Below are 25,875 nucleotides of genomic sequence, written 5' to 3'. Positions count from 1 at the left end.
TTAACCCATGATGTAGGTGAGTAATGGGCTTCTAGACATGTCCTATTTGCCTGAAACAGACACTCTTTGGCTATAACCTAAGTATATCATGGCCATGGGGCCATTGACATCAGTTTTGAGCCTAAATAAGGCTGTTAAATCACCCCTCTCTCATTCCATATGAATTCTCTAACCCTAGGAGAGAGAAGAGAGAAAAGAGGAGGAAAGAGTGAGGAGAAGAGAGAGAGAGAGAGGGAGATCGTTGCTAGGATTTACTCCCACCGCTCCACGTACTGAATCACCTCCCCACCATTGCTACACCGTCGATTCCAGATATGATTTGGGTAAGAAATCCTAAACCTTATCTCATTTTAGGAATCCAAATAGAGGAATAAATGTAATAGCTAACCTATTTCGTGATTTGGGTAGTCGTTCTTCTGTAAACGGAGACGTGGTGTACGAACCAAGTTCGTAACGGTTGTACAGACGAAAGGTGCGGACTATAAACATTTAGGTTATGGTTTTCAAGGCTTTTAATGTCAGTGATGATTTATGTCTGACTTGATTGCTGTCATATGATATTAGTTATGACGTTTTTGATAAACTACACATGTGTGAAATATGTAAATATAAAATGCATCCTATGTTTTTGTTGAAATGTTTGATGAATGTGAAATCTTGATTTGTACTTATAGTAAGTTCTAATCTTGGATACAGGTATGTTATATACCTTATACTGATGTTGTGAAATGAATTGCTATAATTCATGCCGTAATAAGTCTAGTCTATATATTTGGAAATGTGTGATCTAAGTGTTTGTTAAAATGTCTAAATGAGATTTTGTTAATGGATTGTACTTATTAAGTGTATTGAGATAGGATTCATAGTTTCCTTAATTATATGAATAGTTTTCTTCATGTATTGTAAACTGTCACTATATGATTTATGGATGAGATGCATATGTAAGTCAACTTGTTTAATGTGTTTGATAAAATGCTCAAATAAGATTTATGTTTGTATTGTTTGTTAAATACTGATATGAGTTGCATATGTGATTCTTTATTACATTTGAGTATGATTGGGACTACTTGGTAGTTTAGGCAATCAGTAACGGTTCCTGTTTAAGCAGCCGAACTAGTTTCGCCATGTTAGATACGTTCGAGGAATCTGAGTCATACAATGATTGTCGACAGTGGTCAGGCCATGTGGAGTGCTTACGAGCTCTATGTCAATCAATTCAACATACACTCGTACTAATCAGACTTGTCAAGTAACCCAATTGGCCTATTATTTGTTTACCATGTATGGACGCTACTGCTTGAATCTAAGTACTACTTACCACAATAAAGCCCATTTCAACCATGGTACCATGATCCGCTAAGACTTATGAGCTGGCCATGGTGGTATGGGACACCATGGTCGAGTTGTCGGCCTACGCTGGGGTGACGAGCCTCCCTATAGTGACCAGTGAGCAACCCAAACTCGTGAGTTGAATACAGTGCTGTAGAACACTGTATTCGAGCTGTCGGCCTACGTTCAGGTGACGAGCCTCTCGTAGTGACCTCGAGTATAAAATAGGCCTACATTGATAGTGAGGAGCCTCTCCATAGTGACCTTGAGTGTAAACTCATTAACTTACCTATCCCTACTTTTATCATGGGTGATGCCTTACAACTTGCCTATTGTATGTGACTAACTAGGATTGATGACCCTAGATGGATCCTTGTTTGGGTAAATGATATAAAGAGAGGTACCATAGCTTCCCGAATCTGCTGTATGAATAAATCTAATTAAGTATTGGCTAACACGACCATGCACCGCATGTTTAGGGAGCTTGCCATGCGCGATTATGAGATGATGTCACTGAGGGAGTGTAGCCAAGGGCATGCATCATTACAACATATCATTCTTACATTAACAAGATTACTTAGGATATGATTGTTGTACTGCTTTATCATTACTGCTTGACTGAATTGATAAGATGTTAACCTTTGCCTTATAGTACCACTGAGCAGATCACTCACTCCCACTCTAGGACGGTGTTTTAAAACACCAACCAGACTTTGATTTAGATGCAGGTTCCGATGCGGCTTATGCGACGGAGCTAAACTTCATGGATGAGGAGGAGGAATTCTCCTATGTTGAACTATCGGTGGGTCTCTGTAGACCTTGTTCTGATTCGACGGGATTACAAGGTAACCTGGATTAGATGGACAGTTGCATTTTGATATTTTGTAAATTTTAGAATAAACATATATATATATTCAGCCTAGAACAGATTCATACTTCGGATGGTGAAACACTTTTGTGTTATAATTCAAGTACTTAAGTCTTTTACTTGCTTAATTTAATTACACCTAGAGTATGATATGTTATTTTAGAAATATCCAACTCATGTTTAATGCACTAAAATGGACAACATTTAAACATCATTATCTACGTTGCATAAGTGATGCATCGGATCTCGAGAGTTGAGCCTTGCTCGACTCTCGATTTTTGCGGCGTTACAAGTTGGTATCAGAGAATGATTTGGATTAAACTGGACCTAGGTTATGGTAACATGATACACACTGACATACTTTGACTTATGTGGGGACGATAAACCGTAGAAATAATCATAGGATCCCAAGTTTCACCGATGGGCAAAACTAACCCTTGAAATGTGACCCGTATGCATCTATGATCATGTGAAATGATCCCAATTCCTTTCTCGATCGTCAATCGATGGGTTTGGACAATGATTCGGTGAATACCACCCTCAAATGACCCGAAAAGCATGAATATGTACAAGATGGAACCTAAAATCACCTTAAACAGACACGGGGGCCCAAACTACAAGAAACGGTGGGACCCAGGGGTTCCCCTGCATATTTTCAGCACCCCAGAAGTGGGAGGCCACTGTCCACGATCTAGTGGACCGCGGTGCCACCGCGCAGACCATGGTGTGCCGCGCCTATGTCCAGCGGGCCGCAGCGGGCCCGTGGGTCCGGTGGCCCGCCGCCCCTCACACACACATGTGGATCCCCCCAAGTGTGGGACCACCCTATTTTCCCTCCTATGCTTCATTTCACCCCCACCTAGCTTCTAAACCCTTCCAACCCCTCCAAATTTTGATTTTTCTTCTCAAATCTCCCTTCCATTCTCATATCTTCTTCTTCTACAATACATACACACCTCCACCACTTTCCTCAAAACTCATCATTTACCACCTTCTATCTCCCTATTTCCTCTCATTTGAGCACACAAATCCTTCTTTGTGTCTCATAAACCCCAAAACCTACCAACCTATCTCACTTCGCAAGCTTTTCCAACCATATGGCTCTCTTTGAGATAGTGGCTGCCATGTTCTCACTCTCTACACTCCTTTCTCTCATGGGAAAGAGAAGGGTGTCCACAGATGAAGCCAGGCCTAGCCACCCAACCCGTCTAAGGAAGAAAATGGGTGCTGAAGCAAGCATGAGCATCGAATGAGAGCGAAGGATGAAGCAAGATCTCGATCCCCATATTACATTCGAAAGAGCTCTACCACCGGGCATCGGATATAGTAAGTTTAGTAGCCGTAAAGTTGTGTTTGAAACACATGTTGACGAAAGACTATTTAGGCTATATCCGGTGATAGACCTCCTGTTGGAATCCGGGTGGGGTCCCATATTCGAAGGTAAGTCTCATGCATATGAAAGAACTGTTCGAGCCTTCTATGCCCACATATGAGACCCACTACTAGAGCCTCTATAGTTCACTATTCTGGTGGGAAGGTGGGAAGCCATAGTCAATATAGATGTGGTGGCCCGAATTATGGGAATTGCACATGGTGAGGTACATGTTAGTGAATCTCGTCTCAAGACTATGTGAGAAAGAGATCACCGCACATGGTTTCTTTATGGTCGATTAGTTCACTAAAAGTGAGGCAATTGCCTCTCATCGACTAAGATGACGACAGACTTCCGCCTACTCTACCACATATTTATATACAATGTGTACCCTAGGTGGATCAACCGTACCAAATGCACTCATTTGATGGTGGACTTCCTGTACGGAGCTGGGTAGGGAGACAAGCTATGTCTGCCTACATTCATCTTACTACAAATAATCCAGACCGCAAGCTCTGTTAAGAGAGATATTTCACTCCCATTTGTCCGACTTATATGGAAGATTGCTCAAGAGTTCGGCTACCGACTTAACATGGATGAGCTTGCACTGATCCACTTCATTAATGACACTATGCTCAACATGGGAATTAACCCTCATCAACTTCAAGCCCGACTCGATGAGTATGAGGGCGAGATAGAAAGTGAAGAGGAGGAAAGTAATGAAATAGAGGAAGAAAGTAATGACGAAGAGGAAGAAAATGAAACAGAAGAAGGAAGTGAGGAAGAAGGAAGTGAGGAAGAAGAGGAGGAAGCCTAAGATTCTGATGGGGGACCTCCTACTATTACACCTGAGCACCGCCATAGTCGGGCCACCCTGGAAGCCCACTTGGCTTAGAGTGAAGAGAACCAGGCCACCCTGAGATAAGAGGTCAAGGAGACCCAGGCTGAATTGAAGCAGAAGCTTGAGGAGAGTCAGGATTATATGAAGTAGAAATTTAAGAAGATGTCTCACACTCTAAGGGCCCTCTTGTACTATGTGCAGGACAAGGGTGTGCCTCTACCTTCACCAGAGTCAGATGACTAGTCGTATGTTGTAGTCATCTTTTGGGTTGTTTTGTTCCTTGCTTTCTATGTAGTAGCCCTTGTTGGCTTAGGTTGATTTTAATAGTTAGTTTTAAAGCCTTGTTAGGTTGGCTCACATGTATTTTCTGTCATGATCTATGTAAGACTGCATCTTATGTATTGTGACAATTTTGGTTAAATGAAATGCATGAAGCTTCTTTTGATTTGGAATGTGTAGAATGCCTAGAAAATTTGAATGTTGTAATCTAAAATCTTACATGGGTTGCACCCTATGTTGTATATAGAGATTGCCACCTAAGAGCACTCGGAGCACTGCATGTCTCGTACTTGGCGGATCATTTGATGGGGCACCTCCCCTAAGCTATAGCCACACGGATCTCAGTTTAAGCCCTGATAGTGACACCATGTTGGATTTACAGCCAGCCACTGGCCCCACCAATGGGCCAACACCTAGTGCACTACCGGTTCCAGAACAGAACCGCGCATCTACCTCGACGCCACGCATGCATTAGGCAGCTCGTCCTCCTGATAGGTTGGAGCAGATGATGCTCTTAATGCAACAACGAAAGCAAGTTTGGACCACGATCGTGGGGGCCCTTGCCCATACATGAATATGGTCTCGCCTGCACCACCTGTGCAGCCTGTTGGGAATATGAATGCCTGTTTATTCGAACACTTTCAGCGTTTCTGACCTCTCACCTTTGCAGGCACTCATAGGCCCGAGGAGGTCGAATACTGGCTTGACAGCATCTCTAAGATGCTGAAGATGCTGAAGCTGCTACACTACACTGAGGCAGAGCAGGTAGAGTTGGTTACCTATATGTTCAAGAAGGAGGCCAGTCTCTGGTAGGATAATATCCTACGAATAGTTGCCCATGGACATGTATGGACGTGGGATGATTTTAAGACCCACTTCCATGAGAAATACTCCTCCCTCACATACTGAAATGAAAAGGAGGGTGAGTTCCTTCACATTCGATAGGGAGAAATGTTTGTGTCAGAGTATAAGAATAGATTTACGGAGCTAGCCAGATATGCTCCTTTCATATTAGCAGATGAGCCGATGAGAATGTGGCAATTTTTAGAGGGTCTGCAGCCTGATATCCATACGAAGATGTGTTGCGCTAGTATTCCCAATTATGATAAGCTAGTGAACATGTCCCTGCGATCTGAGTAGGATGGGGATAGACTATCTTGTACATGTGTGCCCATGGGCCCGAGGCCTCGACCTGACTTACCGAACCGGCCATTCCTCGACAAGAGGCCATGTGCAGATTCACCTCCCAGGCTTATGGCTCCATAGACCTAGAAGAGGCGATCTGATCTACGGTACACCTACTATAAGAGGATGGGCCATACAGAAACTTATTGTTTTACTAAGATGAGGGATAACGGCTTTATACCACCTCAGAAGATCAACCGTCAATTACCACAAGCCATTTCAGCTCTAGCTCTTGATCAGCACCGCCAGCACAGCCTTTTTACAGACCAGATGTACCTCAAAGTAGGTCACCTTAACGACCTATAGCAGTGCAACTAAATCATCCTCAACAAGCATGTGTGCATGTGCTTACAGCTAAAGCATCTGAGTTAGTAGTTACAGTGCCTTTAGCCTTTGAAGTCACTGCCCACATCCAAGGTATACCAATTTTTCTGTTGGTGGACACCGGGTCTACTATCTCAATGATATCATACTCTACGGTCAAGCATTTAGGGTTGAACACTACCCCTATGGTTGGGGTGAGAGTCATTGCAGTAGCAAGAACCTTCATAGATGCCACTAAGCTTTGTAAGGGTTGCTTAATAGACTTAGGAAGCAGGGTGGTGTCTATTGACCTAATCGTCATCATGATATACCATTACGACGTCATCCTTGGCATGGATTAGCTTACTGAAATGAAGGCCGAGATCGACTGCGAGACCCGACTGGTGACGGCACACGGGCCCAAAAACACGACCTTCACTTTCCCCATTCAAGTCAGTTGCCCCTTCCGGGTTCTTTGTTATGCTTCCCTATCGAAAGTCATAATGGTCCAACACTTGGAAACACGCCTGTGGTCCAGTAATTCTGGGAAGTGTTTAAGACGATCCTTGGATTATCTCCTCGACACGCGATCAACTTTACTATCCACCTTGTGCCTAGTGTGACACCCATTTCCTTACCTATGTATCGCATGACTCCATGTGAAATAGAGGAATTGAGGAGACATATTGATGATTTGTTAGATTCAGGTTTCATACGACCGAGGGTATCTACTTGGGGAGCACCTGTGTTGTTTGTGAAGAAGAAGGATGGATCACTGCGATTGTGTATTGATTATCGTAGGTTGAACCAAGTGATAGTCAAGAATAAGTATCCTTTGCCCAGGATAGATGATCTGTTTGACCAGTTGAAAGGGACTCAGTATTTCTCGAAGATCGACTTACAGTCCGAGTACCATCAGTTACGCATCAAGGATGAAGACGTGTAGAAGATGGCATTCAGAACCAGTTTTGGGCACTACGAGTTCCTCGTGATGTCATTCGGACTTACGAATGCACCGGCAGTGTTCATGGACATCATGAACTGGGCTGTACCTGTACCAGTTCGTCATCGTATTTATAGATGACATTTTGATATACTCCAAGAGCTGAAAGGATCATGAAGAGCACCGGTGAGCAGTCTTCAATACTCTCATGAAGAACCAATTATTTGCTCAGTACAACAAATGTGACTTCAGGAATGAAGAAGTCAAGTTCCTAGGACATGTTGTGTCCAAGGAAGGTATCGCTATGGACCTCGCCAAGGTTGCCGTAGTTCAAGACTGGGAACAGCCCGGTTCGGTTACAGAAGTGAGGAGGTTTCTAAGACTTGCTGGCCACTATCGCCGATTCATTAAAGATTTTTCCAAAATAACCAGACCATTGTCTCAGCTTACTCAAAAGGATCTTAAGTTTGATTAGAATGAGAAGGCAGAAACAACCTTTAAGGAATTGAAGGACAAGTTGACATCCACACCCGTGCTAGCATTGCTAGAGAAAGGAGTCAGATATACGATATACACCAACGCGTCTCATGTTGGTTTGGGTTGTGTTCTTATGTAGAAGGACAGAGTGATTGCTTATGCCTCGTGACAGTTGAGGAAGCACGAAGAAAACTACCCTATGCATGACCTAGAATTGGCAGTCGTTATCTTCACATTGAAGCTCTAAAGACATTACCTCTATGGAGAGGACTTCGAGCTCTTTTGTAACCACAAGAGCCTCAAGTACATATTCACGCAGAGGGACCTGAATATGAGGCAGTGGCGATGGATGGAAACCTTAAAGAACTTCAAGTTTGAGGTCTCCTACCATCTTGGTAAGGCTAACCTTGTGGTAGATGCATTAAGCTGCAAGAAGACAATAGAATTTGCGGCTCCACTAATGATTGAAGAGTGGAACATGTTAGAATTTGTGCGAGACTTCGAATAGAAGCTTACAATAAAGGATCCGTTCGAGAGCGTCGTACACATCCGCATCCAGCCACTTATTGATGACCGCATCATTGTGGCTCAGAAAGAGGACGAACTGTTGGTGAAAATGAGAGAGCAAGCAATTGATAATGAAGACTCTGAATGGAGACTTGATTTGGATGGGGGTTTATGTTATTGTGGCCACCTATGCGTCCCAAATCTTCATGACTTGAGGAAGTTCTTGAAGGTACTAATAATTCAGAGATGGTGATGCATCCTAGTAGTACAAAGATGTATCGAGATATGAAGCGTTCATACTGGTGGGACAACATGAAGGCCCACATAGCAGATTTTGTATCTCGTTGTCTCACATGCCAGTAGGTCAAGGCCGAGCATCGCCGACCTCCTGGATTGCTTCAGCCCATGCTCATAGCTGAATGGAAGTGGGATTTCATTACCGGGTTACCGACGACAAAGAAGGGACACGACTCCATTTGGGTGATTGTGGACCGATTGACGAAATCGGCTCATTTCCTCTCAATTAAAGTTTCAAACTCTGCAGATAATTTAGTCAAGCTGTACATCAAGGAGATTGTGCGGCTACATGGAGTGCCTGTGGAGATTGTGTCAGATCGAGACATGCGATTCACGTTTATCTTCTGGATTCAAATCCAGGAAGCAATGGGGGTAGAACTAAAGTTCAGTACTGCATTCTACCTACAGACTGATGGGTAGACAGAACGGGTAAATCAGGTGTTAGAAGATATGTTATGGCCATTTGTGCTTGATTTTAAGAATAGTTGGCATGACTGTCTTCTCTATGCTGAGTTCACTTATAACAACAGTTTCCAAGCAAGCATTGACATGGCTCCCTACAAAGCATTGTATGGGCGTCCGTGTCGAGCACTGTATTGTTGGGAAGAAGTTGGTGAAAAGAGTCTGATTAGCCTAGATTTAGTATAGGTGACCTCAGAGAAGATCGGCATTATCAGGTGTCGACTTCTTACAGCACAGAACAGACATAAGAGTTATACCGATACTAGATGATGACAACTAGAATTTGAGGTTGGGGACCACGTGTTTCTTAAGGTTTCCCCAAGGAAAGGAGTTCTTCATTTTGGCAAGAAAGGGAAGCTTATGCCGAGGTTCATAGGCTCATTCCAGATTTTGGATCGAGTGGGTGTGGTAGCATACTGTCTCGCCTTGCCCACACCATTAGCTAGCGTGCACAATGTATTTCACGTATCGATGCTGAAGAAATACGTTCCTGATCCCACTTACATTATTAAGTGGGAGTAGGTGTAGCTGAGTGAAGATGCTACGTACTTCGACCAACACGTATCCTGGATAGGAAGGAATAGGTGCTACACAATAAAGTGATCCCGCTTGTGAAAGTATTGTGGACTCACCACACTAAGGAAGAGACGACTTGGGAAATGGAAGCTAAAGTCCATAAGAACTACCCTCAGATTCTCGAGGAGTATGAAAAGGTACTAATTTTGAGAACAAATTTTTATCCCTCATGGTTAATCCACAAATTCGATTGGACTAAACCTTAACTTGGCTTAGATCCATGGTCAGGGAACTTAATTCATGGTGCAAGTGAGTAATGGGCCTCCAAACAAGTCCTGTTTGCCTGAAACAGACACTCTTTGGCTATAACCTAAGTATACCATGGCCCTGGGGCCATTAACATCAATTTTGAGCCTATATAAGGCCCTTAAATCACCCATCTCTCATTCCATACGAATTCTCTAACCCTAGGAGAGAGAAAAGAGAAAGAGGAGGAAAGAGTGAGGAGAAGAGAGAGAGAGAGAGAGAGAGAGAGAGAGAGAGAGATCATTGCTGGGATTTACTCCCACTGCTCCACATACTGAATCACCTCCCCACCATCGCTACACCATCGATTCTAGATATGATTTGGGTAAGAAATCCTAACCCTAATCTCATTTTAGGAATCTAAATAGTGGAATCAACGTAATAGCTAACCTATTTTGTGATTTAGGTAGTCGTTCTTCTGTAGACGGGGACATAGTGTACGAACCGAGTTCGTAACTGGTGTACCAATGAAAGGTGCGGACTATAAATGTTTAGGTTATGGTTTTCAAGGCTTTCAATGTCAGCGATGATTTATGTATGACTTGATTGCTCTCATATGATATTAGTTACGATGTTTTTGATAAACTACACATGTGTGAAATATGTAAATATAAAATGCATCTTATGTGTTTGTTGAAATGTTGGAATGAATGTGAAATCTTGATTTATGCTTATAGTAAGTTCTAATCTTAAATACATGTATATTATATACTTTATAACCGATGTTGTGAAATGAATTGCTATAATTCATGTCGTAATAAGTCTAGTCTAAATATTTGGAAATGTGTAGTCTAAGTGTTTGTTAAAATGTCTGAATGAGATTTTATTGATGGATTATACTTATTAAGTGTATTGAGGCAGGATTCTTAATTTCCTTAGTCATATGAATAGTTTTCTTATATTGTAAACTATCACTATATGATTTATGGATGAAATGCATATGTAGGTCATGTAACACCGCGAATTTTTGCCAACCTAGAGTTAGACGTCCTTAGGCAATGGGTTAACCATAACACTCTCAAAGGTCAATCCCAAAGTCTAATATATATATATATATATATATATATATATATATATATATATATATATATATATATATATATATATATATATATCATTTTTCAACCCATTTCCTTCAAAATCTCACCTTTCATCTATTACATGAATAAAATGGGATTTCGACTATTGAATTTTTGGAATCTCATAATATAGATAGGTTAATTGGATATATTAGCTTCTCCTACCCTAAAATCATATATTTTACGTCGCGTAACTCATTCCCATTTGCAAATGAGACCCGATAATGCCTTGACTAACTCGTGGGCCCAAACGACTCAATTCGGGGGGACCCGGGGTGGGTCCCACATGTTTCTGGCAACTCTGGGGGGGGGGGGGCCCCTGGGGGGAGCCCTCACCCATATATCTAGTGACCGGCAAGGGGCTCGTTGGTTTGGCAAGGCCTCGTCCGTACAGTGGATTGGGCAGTCCATTTTCTGCAATTTTTCTATACATTTTGTCCAACTTTGAAAAATCATATCTCCCTCGTTATAACTCCAATTTAGGTGATTCAGAACTAGATTGAAGATAAATGAGTCTAGTTTTATATAAAAATATTTGAAAAATATAATAAAATATTTAATATAGTTTAAAGTAGGTTGTTGTGACAACTATCCGATAATCACTTGTTGGACAGTTGCTGCTTCTAGAATTTTTAGAATTTTTATACAATAGAAAATCTCATGAAATTTGGTGAATTCAGGGTTAAATTGATGATGAACTACTAGAAAAATAATTAAAATAATATAATAACTAGAAGTGCCAAAAACGGGGCATAGAATGGCCCTAGGACCATATTCTTCCATAATTAGGGTAGAATTTGGTTAAGTACTAAACTGAATACTTAGTAGAATTATCTTGAACCACTTTAAATACGAACTATAAGACCCAAAATGAGTATGACCGCTAATGTTATGTTACCTAGAAACCTAGGATTCAACTCTAAACCCAATTGCTCTCGGGAGTACTTTGAAACTTCGTATTGGACCTGGACCGCACGTCGAAAGTCCAATAGTGATGAACTTATACAATTATGACCACCTAGTTAGACTTGACAATCATCTCGAAAATCAAGTCCAGATGATGTCCTGAGACGATATTCTTGAGTCTGGAGTGAAGAGTGTGAGAAAGGTGAATTTATTTAGAAAATAAATATGAATTTAAGTAATCTTAGTCGTGTCGCTTGCGCGCTATTTATAAGCATTCTAACCATTGGATTTTGACCCAAATTCACCCTCAAATTAGGGAAGATGGCCCACACATGTCAAAGTGCTTGTAGCCCTGATCGAATTTCGGTGACCGTTGAACTGAAATTGGTCCGCCATGGACGATCTGGAAACTCGATCGGACTAAAAACTTAACTTGCTTAAGATCCATTATTAGTGAGCTTAAGTCCGACCGCATTCAGTAAAAGGACCTCCAGAAATGCTCCATTGAATTGAAATAGACCCGATTTGGTTATAACCTATGTATACCTTGGTCCTGGGGCTAATTCCATCAATTTTAGGCCTATATAAAGACCTTAAACCCTCACTCTCTAATTCTATACGAATTTTCCAAACCCTATCTAAGAGAAAGAGAGAGGAAAAGAGAGAGAAAGTGAGAGAGAAGTTGGTGAATTATCTTGAGATTCTTCCCAGTTACTCTACGTACCTAATCCATCGCACTTAAATCATTATTCCGGCGATTCTAGTCTTATTTTTGGGTAAGTCAATCAAACCCTAACCTATTTTGAAGCTTAGAATAGTCTAAGTGTTAATGTAGCTACTCTACTTCATTCCTTAGGTTATCTAGTCGCCGTTGACGAAGACTTATCGTCTAAATCAGATCCGTTGTAGAATTTCTGGTTTACGGTGCGGACTATATTTGTATAGGTTATGGTTTTCAATGCTTTCAATGTCAGTTAATGATTTATTACTGACGTGGGTGCCATTTCAAATGCCAAATGCGATATCTGTTTCGTTTTATGTAGATATATAAGTTATGTTGTAAATAGTGTGATTCATGTGTTTGTTGAAATGTTTGTATGCATTTGGAATTTGATGTTGTGATTGCCATGATTATTTGTCGTAGGGATATGATTGTTATCTATGCAACAACTCCTTGTTAAAAGGATTTGCCCTAATATGTACTATGGCCGACATATGTGATGTATGTTGCCAAGTGTAGTCTAAGTGTTTGTGAAAATGTCTAAATGAGTTCGAACTTAGTAAGGTGTGAACCATAGGCAGTTGAGATATGAAATCCCAATTACCTTACTTATGTATATTATTTCCTCCATGAATTGCTTAGTCTAACTATCCATGTTGACTATGTGTATGAATTCCTCCATGCAAGTTGTTAATTTTATCGTTTTACTTATGAAATGCATGTGTATGGATTCTCATTATCTTGTATCTTATAATATGTTTGCTATTATGGTTGAATGTGTATGGGGCCACGTTATGGTCCAGGCAATCGGTAACAACTTTGAAATTGTGGCTGAGATTCATTCGCCACGTGGGACCTGTTTGACGAACCCGAGTCGTATTAGGGTTGTCGGCAGTGGTTTGGCCACACAGAGTGTTTGTGCACTTCATGGCATTCAACTCAACGTGTTCTCGTGCTAGTCGAGCTCTTCAAGTAACCCGATTGGCCCGATGTATGTTCACCATGTATGGACGCTACTGTTTGAATCTAGGGTACTAAACTTACTAGTGCAAATCACATTAACCATGGTACCTCGATCCGCTAAGGCTCATGAGCTGGGCATGGTGGTGTGGGACACCGTGGTCGAGCTGTCGGCCTACGCTGGGGTGACGAGCCTCCCCGTAGTGACCAGTGAGCAAACTAGACTCGTGAGCCGATTATGGTGGTATGGGACACTATATTCATGCTGTCGGCCTACATTGATTGGTGACAAGACCTTTGTAGTGACCTTGAGCATACCTTGATACTGCATTGAGGTGATGAGCCTTAGTGTAGCTACTAAGGTATGACTAGGCATGCATTGATTGGTGATGAGCCCTTTGCAACGACCTAGAACCATATGATCGTATGAGATTGTCTAGGACTGACGACCCTAGAATGGATCACTGTTTAGGAATTGATATAGGGAAGGTACCTTAACTTCTCAATCCTGCTGTATGAAAAGGACTAATAAGAACTTGGTAATCATGTTCATGCACCGCATTGCATGTGCCTTGGTGTCGTGGAGCACTACGGGAGGTTATCATGCATACCGTAAGATGAAGACGCTGAGGGAGTGCAGGCGAGGGCGTGCATCATTTCTACATACATCCTTGCATTAACAAGAGCAATTAAGACATGTTTGATTGTATTGCTTTATCATTACTGCTTGATTGAATTGATAACTTGTTAACTTTTACTATATAGTTCCACTGAGTTAATCACTCACTCCCATGTTCTGGGACAGTGTTTCAACACCAACTAGACTCTATCTTAGATGCAGATGATGATGCGACCCACGAGGCAGTGCAGGAGTTTGAGGATGATGAGGAGGCGTTCTCCTTTATACAGTTCTCAAGCGGGTTCATGTGAGTCGTATCCTGAGCTATGGGGATTCAGGGCTTATTTTGTAATGGTTTATTTCATTTTGATACTTGTATTTTGAGACAAACACTTGTAATTATGACCTGACAGAGCATACATATCTCAGGGACTTATATTGATATATATATATATATATATATATATATATATTCCTTTAGTCTTCCGCTTGCAAATTTTACCGGTCCGTGGATTATGTTTGCAGTTTTAGATTAATCTACTTCTTGTTTTATGCACTAATACAGACAACATATATTCATCATTACATATGTTACATAAGTGATGTTTTAGAACTCAGGAGCTGAGATATGCTCGACCCCCGATTTTCAAGGCGTTTCAGGTCAACTTATCTAATGTGTTTGATAAAATGCTCAAATGAGATTTATGCTTGTATTATTTGTTAAATGATGATATGAGTAACATATGTCATTAATTATTGCATTTGAGTATGATTGGGACTACTTCATAGTCTAGGTAATCGGTAACTGTTCCCGTTTGAGTGGTCGAACTAGCTTCGCCATGTTAGATACGTTCAAGGAATTTGAGTCGTACGGTGATTGTCGACAGTAATCGGGTCACACGAAGTGCTTATGTGCTCTATGTTGATCAATTTAACGTACGCTCGTACCAATCGCACTTGTCAAGTAACCCGATTGGCCTATTGTGTATTTACCATGTATGGACGCTACTGCTTGAATCTAAGGTACCGCTTACCACAGTAAAGCCTGTTTCAACCATGGTACCATGGTCCGCTAAGACTCATGTGCTAGGCATGGTGGTATGGGACACCGTGGTTGAGTTGTCGGCCGACGTTGGGGTGACGAACCTCCCTGTAATGACCAGTGAGCAACCCAAACTCGTGAGCCAAATACAGTGGTATGGGATACTGTATTCGAGTTATCGGCCTACGTTCAGGTGACGAGCCTCCCGTACTGACCTCGAGTATAAAATAGGCCTACTTTGACAGTGACGAGCCTCTCCGTAGTGACTTCGAGTGGAAACTCACGAACTTACCTATCCACTGCTTTCATCAAGGGTGATGCCATACAACTTGCCTATTGTATGTGACTAAGTAGGATTAACAACCCTAGATGGATCCTTGTTTGGGTAAATGATATTAAGAGAGGTACCTTAGCTTCCCGAATCAGCTGTATAAATAAATATAATTAAGTATGGGCTAACACGACCATGCACTGCATTGCATGTGCTTTGACAAGGATGCGCACATTTTTGGAGTTTGCCATGCACGATCGTGAGATGATGTCGCTGAGGGAGTACAGGCGAGGGCATGCATCATTACAACATATCATTCCTGCATTAACGAGAGTACTTAGGATATGATTGTTGTACTACTTTATCATTACTGCTTGACTAAATTGATAACATGTTAACCTTTGCCTTATAGTACCACTGAGTTGATCACTCACCCCCACTCTGGGACGGTGTTTTAAAATACCAACCAGACTTTGATTTAGATGCAGGTTCTGATGTGGCTTACACAACGGAGTTAGACTTCATGATGAGGAGGAGGAGTTCTTCTATGTTCAGCTATTAGGCGGGTCTCTGTAGACCTTTTTCTGATTTGACAAGATTACAGGGTTACCTGGATTAGATGGACAGTTGCATTTTGTTATTTTGTAAATTTTGGAACAAACACATGTATATATTCAACTTGGAACAAATTCATACTCCGAATGGTGAAACTCTTTTATGTTATAATTCAAGTACTTAAGTCTTCCGCTTGCTTAATTTAATTACACCTGGAGTATGATATGTTATTTTAGAATAATCCCACTCATGTTTAATGTACTAACATAGACAACATTTGAACATCATTATCTATGTTGCATAAGTGATGCATCAGATCTCGGGAGTTGAGCCTTGGTCGACCCTCAATTTTTGGGGCGTTACATGCAATGTACTCGAATGTTTTATTATAGTGGATATGTGGTGGTGTTGTTTTGTGACATAGTTATGCTTGTGGTTATGCTCCTTTAAAAATGTTCATATTGAAAATCCTTCCTGTAGGATCCTAGGATCGGAATCAGGCATATGGGTATCGGGAGCCGGGAATGGGGTACTACGGAAGCTGTCGACGCTGGATTCGGCGAACAGGAATTTTGTAAGCCCAGTTTCTAAGTCTGGGGCCTAACATTTACAATGCCTTTGAACGTGCTTCGATGCCATCAAGTGAAAATTAGATTTTTTTATTAATACACTCTAGGTAGTTTGGTCCATATTTCAATGTCATCGAATAGTCTTTTGATGTCATCAAAATTCAAATTCTGATGTCATTGAATGGTCTTCGATGCTATTGAGAAGATATGATTTTCCTTATAAGCTCGCTGGACAAACTGGTCCTACTTTCGATGCCAACGAAAGTGATTCAATTGCATCGAATACACTTAGAGTATTGCAATGCTTGTTAGAGATATTAGGCCTTCTATCGATGTCATCGAAATGCATTCAATGCCATCGAAACTTAAGTTTCAATTTCATTGAATTGCCTTCGAATCCATCAAATATACCCAGGTTTTTTACAGTTGGTTGCTAGACTTGTAAGGCACTGACTTGATGTCATCGAACAGGTGTTTGATGTCATTGAGGCTATCTTAATTGCAATCAACAGAACATGAAATTTTCCTATTTTTCTTCTCTCCATAGGCTTTAAGCAAACTCTAATCTAAGCTTACAATGGGTTTTCTAAAGATATTTTTGTGCAAGTTTAGATGTATTCCAAGTGGGTCTTTTACCTGATAGGGTTTGGTTTGGGAAGTGACGCTTAATATGCCTGTAAAGCACACTCGAACTTCTTTAACTAGATGAGTCCTAGTCTTGTAATCTTCATATGTGGAGCTCACTTGACACATGGACTCAACATTCACGTATATTGACAAGCAAGGGAACTTTCAAATCCCATTACACCACAGGCACAATTTCACTATTGTTCATTCCTCATTGGTTTTTTATGCCATAAGAGAAGCGAACACCACTCCTATTACTCGCGGCTACTAATCCTGGACAAGAGCTAGATCAATGTTCTTCACTATCCTTTTCAGTGGTATTTCGACCTTATCTACGTAGTCTACAGTGAATCCATGAGGCGTGAAGTAGACTAACACATTAGTTGGAAGGGAAGCCATGATATTCTGTAAGATTATAATACCTACATTGAAACATGTTGCTATTTGTCATTTCAATTAATTCAAATCAGATCTTATTGAAGAGATTAATTAGGAATGTTCTTGTCGAGAATCATTATTTTGGCGCTTTCATGACACCCTCTTTTATGATGAACACCTCCCAACCATTCTGCTACTATCACTAGATACAAATATTTCATTTCCTAGACAAAGATTCAATGTTCGATCCCCAATGGAGTCACCATTTTTTTAGGAAACAAAATGATGTGTTGATTTTGGTTTAGGAATTCGTACATATGTAATCTAATGAACAACATAGGAAATTTGGAAGAAAGAATGATTTCATTTATCTGAGTTCTTGTTGCATTCCTTGTATTGCCCTTCATTCTAAAATAAGATAACAATTGAAAAGAATGATTTCGACAGCATTTCGGCCCCTATTGGATATCCGTCAAAATGATAGAAGTGTTGTGTGGGTTGAAACCCTTTTTTCATGTTAACATTCGAGTTAAGATAGTATAAATGTCAAATAAACTTGAATTGGGGTGCAGAACCCTTTTGTGAGGCCACCAGCAACTACTTTATGTAGTTGTGTAGGTATCATGATGTGTGGTCATGCAACCTTGTTGCACGATCACGCAATCAACCTCAGCTCCTGCTCCCCTCTTTCCCTTGTTCCTTCTACCATGTCCATCATCTCGACCCAGGATGCAACCAAGGTCAGTGCATGACTCTGAGTTTCTTATATTTTTTTCTTTTAAGAGCTCCCTAATGTTTAAAGTGTCCAAATGAGAGGACCAAAGGGGTATTTATAGGCATCCACACATGTGAAACCCCATTCTTGGGCAATTTATTAGTGTTGCATGGTCGCATATGCAATTTCAACTCTTGGCATGTTGTGTGGTCACACAATAAATCTAAATGACTTTTGGCATTTATTGAGCGTTAAATATTGCATATTGGACCCTAGTTATTCCTTGGTTTTATGAACATGATAATGCTTAATGTTCTATTTTAATCATGTTTGTAGTGCAAGGTGAATTGAAGAGCTTGGATTAAAAAGGATATTAAAAGCATGGATTTAATGCTCAAGAATCACTAAGACCAAGAATGAAGAATGCACATACTGAAGATCCAAGAAAATCAAGTCGAGAATGAAGAAAATCAGAGTTTTAAAGTGAAATTGTGTGATCCTCGACCAGTCTTGGCTCCGGCTTGACTAGTCTTGCTTACGCTCGACCAGTCTTGGACTCTACTTGACCAGTCCTGGCTCAACTAGCTGAACTGCCTCAACTTGAACTCCAACAACTAAAATCACTAAAATCAGGTCATCCTTGAATAGTCGAAGGTGCCCCTCGACCAGTCCTAGGTTCACAGCCAACACACAAAGTATAGAAATTTGAAGCGGTTTGCAAAAATTTCCAACTCGGTGCGAAAGTCTAAGGCCTAAAACTACAAATAGGGGTCCCTAGGGCACCCCTAGGCATCATCCAGGGTTTGTGGAGTGGAGAAAAAGCATGGAGAAGCCATCACCAAGAGTTATTTCTTCCCTTTCCTTAGTTATTTTTATGCTTTTATTAAGAGATTCTAGTTCAATCATGTCTATGGTTGGCCAAACTTCTTAGCTAGGGCTGAGAGGTAAAGCTTGTATCATGATGGGATGTTTCTATTGCTTTGAATCATGATTATATTGAACTATCTTTGATTCTAGTTTGATTCTAAAGAATACTTTCAGTTTTTAATGGTTTATTGTGACTCAAATTACAATAGATCTGCGATAGCTTTAAGTATGTTCTTTTCATGTATTGAGATTATGAAACTAGGAAATCTTGTTGTTCACCATCGTCCCTTGGGCGTGGTTGGGTGACAGAATCCTTCCTGGCTTTCACGATTCTCCTAGATTGGTTATGGGATTGGTAAATTGTTGTTGTTTGCCTTGTCTCCTGGGCATGGTTTTGTGATGGAATCACTTCCGATTCTCACACCTCTCATCCATTAGAACTAGGTTAAGATTTAATTTTACTGAGATATCTTCCATTGGATAAGATGGGACTCCAATTCCAATTGTGTGACTTGAATCAAGCATAGATCTCCCTGATCTATACAAGTGGATCCTTGGAAACCCTACTTTCCCACCTTTGAATTTCTTAAGTTTTTCATTAAATCTCTCACAATTACTCTCAAATATTTCAGATTTTGGTTTTTATCTTTTTCTAGTTCTTCTTCTAGTTGCTTTCAGAAAACACACGAGATTAGTGCATGTGGATTCGACCTTGGTCTCATTGAGATTATTACTGCATTGCGACCCTACACTTAGGGTTGTGAGTAACATTCTATTTTAACACGCAATTTGAATTCGTATCTCTGAAATATAAAGGCAATTTAATTAGGGATACATCATAAAGATAACCGACCTTGTAGCTAAGTTAAGGGCACTCCATTTGAACATTCCAAAAGACCTATTCATCTACTTAGTGTTGATTTTTCTTCCTTCTAATTTCAACACTTTTAAGTTCAATTATAACACTCAAAAAGAAAAAATGGACCCTGATTGAGTTGGTATCGCGTTGTATGTAAGAGGAAGAGATACTTAGGTGGGAACAACCAAAGAGTGCTCATCTCACATACTCTTCTCATGGAATAACTTAAAGAAAGGAAAGAGATATTTTAGAAATAAAGGTAAGGGCAAAGGAAATGTGGTAAGAGATGGTGCAGAGTCAAAAGATCAAAATCAAATAGTCGGACCCTGCTACTTATCTATTAGGAAAGTGATAAGTTCTGTATTTAAGACTGTTTTGAGTATGAAGATAAGATAGAAATCAAATTTTGAATTGTTCGAGTTGGAACAACTAAGTGACCTATCACTTATGGTTCTTACATTCAACTGATTAAGAGTAAGTTTGAATATTATGTTATTCAAATTATTTTCTATGAATAATAGTAGATTTTCTAATTGTTAGTATGATGATCATTGAAATATATTAAGAACCGAGTCTAGAGAATTATATTGACCTTAAAAGAAGAAAATGAACCAATTAAAAACTAGGAGATCAATAAGGAGGTCATAAAGAATGAAGCATGACCGCATATTTGAGGGGAATGAAAAATGTCTTTGAAAAGAATGTAATGTCTAAAAAATAGAAATAAATACAAATGACCATCAATATAAAATCAAAAACTGGAAAAAGGAAGGAAAAGGGGATAAGTTCGGAATCAGTACTTGGGTTTTCAACCAATCTTGAAGTGATGAGCATGGCTAACATTATGAAAAGATAGTATTTTCATTGGGCTCATTGGAAAACTTGATATGTGAACTATGCTATGACCTAATGGATAAAGGATTTATTTGATCGGTTGCTTATGTGGTTCAGCTCCAGGTTTTCAAAAACTCACTTTCTCATCCTGAGTCTATTAATGCGTACTTAATACACGAGATTATTTTCTGAAAAAGGTTGAACATTGCGCATTAAACTTATTTTTCGCATACTTTGATCGGGACTAGCAAAATGATGGTTGGGGATTGTGTTGAGGGTCAAATATTGCATATTGGACCCCAATTATTCCTTGGTTTTATGAACATGATAATGCTTAATGTTCTATTTTAATCATGTTTGTGGTGCAAGGTGAATTCAAGAGCTTGGATTAAAAAGGATGTTAAAAGCATGGATTTAATGCTCAAGAATCACCAAGACCAAGAATGAAGAATGTACATACTGAAGATCTACGAAAATCAAGTCGAGAATGAAGAAAATCGGAGTTTTGAAGTGAATTTGCGTGATCCTCGACCAGTCTTAGCTCTGGCTCGACTAGTCCTGCATACGCTTGACCAGTCCTGAACTCTACTCGATTAGTCCTGGCTTGACCAGTTTAGCTACCTCGACTTGAACTCCAGCAACTAAAATCGCTAAAATCAAGTCATCCTTGACTAGTCGAAGGTGACCCTCGACTAGTCCTGGGTTCACAGCCAGCACACAAAGTATGAAAATTTGAAGCGATTTCTGGAAATTTCCAACTCGGTGCAAAAGTCTAAGGCCTAAAACTATAAATAGTGGTCCCTAGGGCACCCCTAAGCATCATCTAGGGTTTGAAGAGTGGAGAAAAAGTATGGAGAAGTCATTGCCAAGAGTTTTTTCTTCCCTTTCCTTAGTAGTTTTTATGCTTTTACTAAGAGATTCTAGTTCAATCATGTCTATGGTTGGCTAAACCTCTTAGCTAGGGCTAAGAGGTGAAGCTTGTAGCGTGATGGGATGTTTCTATTACTTTGAGTCATGATTATATTGAACTCTCTTTGATTCTAGTTTGATTCTAAGGAATACTTTCAGTTTTTAATGGTTTGTTGTGACTCAAATTACAATAGATCTGCGATAGCTTAGAGTATGTTCTTCTCATGTATTGAGATTATGAAACTAGGAAATCCTGTTGTTCACCATCGTCCCTTGGGCAAGGTTGGGTGATGGAATCCTTCCTAGCTTTCATGATTCTCCCAGATTGGTTATGGGATTAGTAAATTGTTGTTGTTTGCCTTGTCTCCTGGGCATGGTTTTGTGATGGAATCACTTCTAGTTCTCACACCTCTCATCCATTAAGAACTAGGTCAAAGAAAGTTTAGATTTGATTTTACTGAGATATCTTTCAATTGGATAAGATGGGACTCCGATTCCAATTGTGTGACTTGAATCAAGCATAAATCTCCCTAGTCTCTACAAGTGGATCATTGAAAACCCAAGTTTCCCACCTTTGAATTTCTTAAGTTTTTCATTAAATCTCTCACAATTACTCTCAAATATTTTAGATTTAGGTTTTCATCTTTTTTCTAGTTCTTCTTCTAGTTGCTTTTAGAAAACACACGAGATTAGTTCTTGTGGATTCGACCTCGGTCTCACCGAGATTATTACTGTATCGAGACCCTACACTTGGGGTTGTGGACAAGTTTTTGACGCCGTTGCCGGGGATTAATGTTGCATTTTTCTGAGATTAGCTAATTTTAGAATTAGGTTAAGATTTGGGTTTGTTTTCTGTTTTTAGAAACTTTGTAATTCTAGGATTTCTTTTATTTTTAGAAATTAACTTACTTTCTAATTCTATGTTTTGAACTTTCCTAATCAGTTTTTAGAAACTTTCTATTTTCTGTTTTTAGAAACTTTCCTTTATCATTTTTAGAAACCAGTTTACTTTCTATTTTTATTTTTAGGAACTTTCTAATTTTACAATTTCCGTTTTGAAAAACTGACTTGTTTTGTTTTGTTTTGCAAGAATTTAATTAGAAACTTCTAATTTGGTAACTTCTTTCTAATTCCTTATCTCTTTCTATTTATAGATTTCTATTTCCTTTTTCTCTTTTAGGTTTAGGTTGGAATCTGAAATTGAGGGCTGTGAGTGTTTCATGCCCAAGTGGGTCCATGATTACACTTGATGTCTTTTAAGTGAAGGAGGATTGGTTAAGGGGTTATCTATCCATCATAGGATTAGACAACACTCGAGATCCTCAGAGTTAATTGAAGTAATGATTGCAAATCAACTAGGAAGACAACCTCAACCTCGGGTTGAGGAAGTCCAAGATGAGAATGTAGTGCATTAAGCACCCCCGCCTCGTACCTTGTGAGATTATTTACAACCGGCGGGGGTGAACACATCTTCATACATGGTTTTTTCAGAAAATATGGGACATGGATATTAAACCAGGTGTGATCCAACTCCTTCCAAAATTCCATGGACTTGAATCTTAAACTCCATATTTGCACTTAAATGAGTTCGATGAGATCATAACCACTTTATATTTTCCTACCATGTCTGAGGACATGGTCAGACTGAAACTCTTTCTTTTTTCTTTGAAAGAGAAAGCTAAGATGTGGCTCCATTCACTACGTCCCAAATTTATTAGCACATGGAATGACATGATAAAAGAGTTCATAAAGAAATTTTTTCACATCATAAAACGAACACCCTTAGAAAGTCAATCATGAACTTTGCCCAAAATGAGGATGAAACATTCTTCCAACGTTGGGAGTGGTTTAAGGATCTTGTCAGTTCATGCCCACAACATGTTTTTAAAACGTTGCGCATTACACACTTTTTCTATGGTGGACTGACATCTTCCATGCGCCAATTGGTTGAGACAATGTGTAATAGGGAATTCATGAATAAAAATGTCGATGATGTGTGGGACTATTTGGACAGTCTTGTTGAAAATGCACAATCATGGGACACTTATCCAAAATCAAGCACCACTTCTAGGCCCACTCAATTAAAGAAGAGGGGCAGATTATACCTTCTAAAAGAGGATGATGATATTAATTCTAAAGTGTCTAATCTCATAGGGAAATTCGAGGCCATAGAACTAAAGAAGGATAAGGTTAAGGAAACTGTTTGCGATATTTGTGATTGCAACGTTCACACAAATTGTCTGACAATACTTGCCTTTCAAGAGGTGTTGAATGAGAAATCTAATGTCGTGAATACCAAAGACCTTTTAATGGACTACCTCCAATACATACAATCCTAATTAGAAAAATCATCCAAATTTCAGTTGGAGGAATGGACAAACTGCTAATCCTCAAGGTTTCCTCAATCAAATTCCAAATCAAGTGAAACCTCAAGAGGATCCGGTTCTAAAACATATTCAAAACCAAGAGCTTATCCCTCAGGGTATATTGCAAATCCTTCGAGACATTTCAAAGGCCATACAAGGGCATGAGACAAAAATTCAAATGGGGGAAAAGGGATTCTTCTAGCCCAACCATTCCCCAATCCCAAACCGCAATATGAGATAAGTGATCCAAGCTCTTTGAATCAGATGAAGCAAGCTAATTCTATCACCACTCTTAGGAGTGGGAAAATAATTGACAAATCTATTCCGGTAAGGGCTGAAAAGCCTAAGGACCTGAAAGAGGATAATGATGATAGACCTAGCACTGCTCCACAAGAATTAGAACTGACTTCAAGGCAAGCTAATTGCTTCATTTCCCCAACGGTTGGTTGCACCAAAACCTCTCTCTAACTCTCAGGACATTTTAGAGGTGTTGAAACAAGTGAAGGTCAATATTCCTCTATTTGATGTCATAAAACAAATACCTTCATATGCCAAATTTCTGAAAGATTTGTGTATGACCAAAAGACGGTAAAGTATCAAAAAGAAAATCTTTTTAATTGAAAAAGTGAGTGTCATCTTAAAGCAAAATGTGCCACAAAGTACAAAGATCCCGGTAGCACAACCATCGCTTGTGTAATTGGGAACTACTGGATGGAGCACGCACCTCTTGACTTAGGAGCAAGTGTAAATTTGATTCCTTACTCGGTTTATAAACAGTTAGGTTTGGGTGAATTGAAACCCACCTTAACCACTTTATAACTTGCTGACCACTCAGTTCATGTACCAAGAGGGGTAATTGAGGATGTGTTGGTCTAGGTTGACAGATTCTACTACCCAATATATTTTATCATCCTGGATACGGAATCCATCGATAAATGAGCACTCATTCTAGGTTCCCATCATTCTTAGTCGCCCATTCCTTGCCACTTCAAATGTAATCATTAATTGAAGGAATGGGGTCATGAATATGTCTTTTGGGAATATGACATTGGAGTTGAATATCTTTTTCAACAAAAGCAAACGGTTAGAGGATGATGACGATTTTCACAACATTAACATGATTGACTCTTTCATAGAAGATAAAACACTTTTGACCTTATCCTCTGACCCTCTAGAGATGTGTCTGGCCCACTCCCACAATTTTGATGATGACATGATTAGGGAGATGGGTGCTATGTTGATACTGTGCTGGTACTTAAAGTTAACCGGTGGAGGCCATAATTTGAAGAATTTCCCCAAACTTATGTAGTGCCTCTACTGTCTAACCTCAAAGCATCGAAGCTTGACAAACTACTTTTTCCCTCTAATTTGAAATATGTCTATTTAGGTCAAGATAAGACATTCCCAGTGGTGATTTCTTCCCACCTTGAGCAAGAACAGGAGAGTATACTCATCTCTACTCTCATTAAGCACAAAGGAGCCCTTGGATGGTTGATTGCGGACCTCAAGGGAATTGACCCTTCGATTTGTACTCACCGCATTTATCTTAAGGATAATGCGAAGACCTCTTGACAATCACAATGTAGCCTAAATCTAAACATGAAGAAAGTGATTAAGGCCGAGGTTCTTAAACTATCAGATGTAGGTATCATATACCCAATATCCGATAGTCATTAGGTGAGTCCAGCTCAGGTGGTTCCTAAGAAGTCTGGAATCACCGTCATAGCCAATGTCAACAATGAACTCGTGCCAACTACAGTTACTACTGGTGGGAGAATGTGTATTGACTATAGGAAGTTGAATACCGTCACAAGGAAGGACCACTTTCCTTTGCCCTTCATTGATCAAATTTTGGAAAGGTTAGCTAGTCATTCCTATTACTATTTCCTTGATGGATATTCGGGCCACAACCA

This window comes from Magnolia sinica, chromosome 2, assembly GCF_029962835.1.
Source record: "Magnolia sinica isolate HGM2019 chromosome 2, MsV1, whole genome shotgun sequence".
NCBI lineage: Eukaryota > Viridiplantae > Streptophyta > Magnoliopsida > Magnoliales > Magnoliaceae > Magnolia > Magnolia sinica.
Note: the sequence above shows the minus strand (reverse complement) of the source record.